Raw genomic sequence first — 5266 nt, 5'->3', positions numbered from 1 at the left:
AGTGCTCCCCATGTCCCATTATTATTATTATTATTATTATTATTATTATTATTATTATTGAATAGGATTTCCCTATTTTCATCGGAGAAATGTTCTAGAATATTCCATTCCACCCTGAGATCGAGAGGGTTGCCAGCTTTTCACCTGCTTGCTGAGGCTATGCCGCTGGGGATTAATCCTTGGCCCTTTTAAACATGGAAAGCATGAGTGCTCTATCACTGAACCACAGCCTTTGCAAACCCTGCCTTCTTGCCAGAATGAATGAATGGATGATTCTTTATCTTGCCAGATAATTTTCAGCAGTTTCGGACAGAAGTTTAAGAGAGTAGACGGGATTGGCTTTACAAAGCCTTTCATAATATATATTCTTGGGGGGGGGGGTTCCATTCAGATTTTCAAGGTGCACAGCAAAAGCATCCAGTGCAACCTTACTTGTGGCTAACAAACAGTGATCCTCAGTAGGAGCTCAATTTGGAATCACCTTAACAAAACCTTTGCCTCTTGGCTGCTTCCTGCGATAGATATGTTGATGAACATGCAAAACATTTTTTTTAAATGACTGAGTGGCTCTGAGATCAAAGTTTCCCCCCCTAAGAGGTAGCCTTTGTCTTCAAAACGCTCATTTATCATTGTCTTTACATGTAGGTTCCTCCTCTTTTGCCCCAGTAGATGAATGTGGGGTGTTTGTGTGGAGAGAAAACTAAGTGTGTTGTTTTTTGTAAATTACTCAGTTAATTTTCCAGTTTGCTTCACACAATTTCCTGAAATTGACTTCTGAAAAGCTAATTGCGTGCTTAGTATGCATTAATAACCAGTCAGGTGACTTTAAAGAGTTTGGTAAGCTAAAAAAAAATTTTTTTTAAGCCCACCACATTTAATTATCTCCTCCTCCACTCTTCACGCTGAGGCCATAATTCAGCCTATGCTAAATAATTTTAATCCTGTTGACTTCCATGGCATTGAAGTATTTATTTAACTTAACTCTTCCATTTAAGCTAATGGGCCATAAATGTGCTCAATTTTGTCCTTTGCTTTCTATAAGTGCAGTGAGGTGAATTCTATAAAAATGATACTAAAACGTGAACAAAATTTTGGGAGAGTTGGGATTAGGACCAAAATTTCCCTGTGGATTTTTTGTTTTAATTGCAAACCAATGTAGAAACTGAATTTCAGACTGGGCAAATAAGAAACTGAAATTGCCCATTCCTGGTTGTGCCTGCAGTCATTTGAGGTGTAATTAAATGCTGCCCCCCACCACCAATGTTCACAATTTGTGCAATGACTCATCAGGACTGAGCCCTGGCATGTTTTGACTGCCAGGGCTCAATCCTAGAACAAATGAAATAAGAACAGATGGGAAAGGCTCCTGAGCATGTTCAGAGTGCATTTCTGTCCCCCACCCACCCAGATTAAATGTGTGGAACAGAGATGCTTAGCTGAGGTACTACTACAAAGTGACGAATCGCAGCACTGTACCAGGTGTGATGACCTTGCCTTGCCATTGTCCTGTCCCTTGGCAGAGGGTTGCTCTGGGCTGCTCAAGACACAATATAAACAGGAGCAGATTTCACATGATCTGAGTTTCAACTGCAAACCCAGAAATAAATCATAATGCTGAACATGTTTCTGGAACTGGAGGCCTCAATTATGGTTAGATCACATGAGAAACCTTTGATTCCACAGCATCGTGCATTGTAAGGTCAGGGGGAAATCTGAAGTAGTGAGCAGTAAAATCTGCTGAACATAAGAGCATTCAGCCTGATGCAGGCATAAGCAGTCCCAGTCGCTTACACAGAACCAGGAGAATACCACAGGTTTGCATGCTTTCACCCCCTCCTGTGCACAAATCCCCACTCCCTTCCTTTATGGCGTTAACTATGGCACACTGTATTCCTACACCAGTATTAATGCTGAAGGGACGTGGGTGGCGCTGTGGTCTAAACCAGTGAGCCTCTTGGACTTGCTGATCGGAAGGTCGGTGGTTCGAATCCCCACAATGGAATGAGCTCCCATTGCTCTATCCCAGCTTCTGCCAACCTAGCAGTTAGAAAGCACACCAGTCCAAGTAGATAAATGTGGTGGGAAGGTAAATGGCATTTTCCGTGCACTCTGGGACTCGTCACGGTTAAGTCCAGTCAAAGGCAACTATGGGCTGTGGTGCTCATCTCGCTTTTCAGGCCGGGGGAGATGGCATTTGTCCACAGCTTTCCGGGTCATGTAGCCAGTATGACTAAACCGCTTCTGGTGCAAGGGACACTGCGACAGAAACCAGAGCGCACAAAAACACCGCTTACCTTCCCACCGCAGTGGTACCTATTTATCTACTCACACTGGCGTGCTTTTGAACTGCTAGGTTGGCAGGAGCTGGGACAGAGCAACAGGAGCTCACCCTGTTGTGGGGATTCGAACCGCCAACCTTCTAAACAGCAAGCCCAAGAGGCTCAGTGGTTTAGACCACAGTGGTTTAGACCCACTCCCTTTTCACCCGCTCCTGTTATAATGGCAGTGGTACCCACCAGAGAGGTGCCAGAACTGAGTTCTGTTGCGTTGCTGCTGAGGAGAAGCCCTGCTATTATAGAATAGGACGCCCCTATTTTCACTGGAGAACTGTTGGAGGGTGTGCATCATAACATACACACCCTCAATTCAAAATCACAGAGAGAAACACCACCCTCTTCTGCCCCTTTCTCAGCTAGTAAATGTGGACAGGTGCTCTTCTCTGCTAAAATGTTGCCATAACAACACTTCCCTAGATCTTGGGTGATGGGGAAAATGGGGACAGCCAAATTTTCATATCCATTAAAACCTACTTGCCATGCCACAGCTGAACTGTGGTGCCTTCACTCCAGCTCCCGTTGCTGTCAAGAGAAGAGTGAGCAAAACTTGGCAAGGACAGCTGAAATATACTCGGAGTTGAGTGTGAATCTCACGTCCTTTATTCTGCTCGTAATAGCAATGAATGAAACTTTCCCCAAAACGTCTAGCTATATATACATTATTTACGCAATGGGCCCCGCGTGATTGGCTCATTCCGGGCTGCTCCTGTAGGCCAATCAGGTTGCGGATTCACTTCATCCAGGAGCCTGATTAGCTGCTCCTGCAGGCCAATCAGGTCGCTGATTCACTTCCACCTGGAGCTGGATTGGGTGGCTCCTGCGGACCAATCAGACTGCTGCATTCTGGATCCTATTGTTCTAGGATTCAGCTCAGTACATAACAACAGCTGAGCACTTCTGCAAGGACAGAAGCAGTTTGGACCACTGATGACTGCTACTAAAGAACCAAGAAGTGCTTTTCAGGTGCAGATCAGGGCCAGAGAACCTGAAGCTGTGCCTCTGCTGGACAAACGTCTGTGTGGTTTGCTTGTTTCTGTTTTTCCAGAAGCCCCCCTGCTGACTGCCCCCCTCTCCCAAGACTCTACACTGCGGTGCTAATTTCTTACATGTAAGTGTTGTTGCTACTGCTGCTGCTGAGGCCACCAGGAAACAGAGCAGGCAGCTTGTGGGCCATTCAGAGAGGCTTTGTGGGCCAGTTGTGGTCTGCAGACTGACAGTTCCCTACCCCTAGGTTTATATCATCTTGGAGAAGGCACAGCAAGCCATGAGAGCGGGGCAAAGAAAGCTTCAATTTTCACATTACCAAAAACTACAGTTCTTCATTACACACAAACTCTGGGAACTGTGGTTTGTTCTAACCAAAGTTAGTGAAAACAAAGCAGCATCTATTGGGTCCCTCTGCCAAGGATCAAACTGTAGGGACTCCGGAAACTGTGGTTTGTTCTAACCAAAGTTAGTGAAAACAAACCATTCCTGGTGCTCTGCCAAGGAGCAAACCATTATCACACTCTTTTTGTCTATCTTGTATGTGAGAGAAGGAGCGGGGAAGGGGCTTGCATAAGACCTAAGGCTCATTCATGATAATCTAGAAGAACCAGTGTGGTGTAGTAGATTTTGGGTCAGACTAGGACCTGGGAAACAAGGGTTCAAATCCCCATTCAGCCATGAAGCTCACTGGGTAGATTTGGGTCCATCAGTGTCTATTAGCTTAGCCTACCACACCAGATTGTTGTAAAGGTGAAATGGTATTGCGGAGGACATATGCCACCTTGAACTCCTTGAAGGAAAGGTGAGATAGAAATGTATAATAAAATTAATTAACTGGTTGTGTATGTACACCTAGAATTTTGTTTTTTCAAAAAGTTTTTATTTATACTTTTCAAGTTTATACATTTCATTAATTTTACAATCAATTTAACATTTCAAAATTTGACTTCCTTCCCTCGCTTTCTGTGGTTCCTTAATTTTTTTTATTTTTATTAACTTCTGCATATCTAAATTCATTTAATTTGCTCATTTAATTATCTACTTTAAATATATACTGTTATGAAACTGCAGATTATTACAATAATCCTGCCAATGTTCTTATCTGTTTACAATTTATCTATAAATATTAAATAAACCATTTCTATTGTTTTATAAAAAGTTTGTTATCTTGATTTCTTATTCTTCCAGTAAGTTTTGCCATTTCTGCATATTCCATAAGTTTTTGCATCCATTCTTCCTTTACTGGGACTTCTGCTTCTTTCCACTTTTAGGCAAGTAGCTTTCTTGCTGCTGTAGTAGCATACATAAATAAATTTATATACAATTTAGGTAGTTCTGTCCCTATAATTCCCCCCCAAAAAGCTTCTGGGTTTTTTAAAAATAAAAGTTATTTCGAACATCCTTTTCAATTCATTGTATATCATTTCCCAGTAAGCTTTAACCTTACTACAAAACCACAACATATGATAAAAAGAACCTTCTTTCTCTTTACATTTCCAACACTTGTTTGATTTAGATTTATACATTTTTTGCCAGTTTACTCAGTGTCAGATACCAACAATATATCATTTTCATATAACTTTCTCTTAAACCATAACATGCTGTAAATTTTAATTACTGCTAGCTGCTTGTTGATCTTGGGAATGATTGAGCACATAGGGCATCTGCTGTTTCCAAAATCCTTGGGTGTAGCTTGCTTTCAGCCTACTGTATTTTGGAAGACATCGTCTTTATGTGATCCTGAAGCCAGAACATGAGAGGTTAAAAGTTACTGAATACCAGGAAACACCAGATATGTTATGGGAAAACATATGGCCAAAATTAACCAAGTGGCTAATTTATAAAGGGGAAAGTATGGTTATAAGTTTTGGGTGCCAGAATTTGTGTGTGCAAGTCGCCCATAATTCTTGGGTTTAATATAAGTGGGAATTAATCAAGGTTTG

The sequence above is a fragment of the Podarcis filfolensis genome (assembly GCF_964270895.1).
Source record: "Podarcis filfolensis genome assembly, chromosome: 14".
NCBI lineage: Eukaryota > Metazoa > Chordata > Lepidosauria > Squamata > Lacertidae > Podarcis > Podarcis filfolensis.
Note: the sequence above shows the minus strand (reverse complement) of the source record.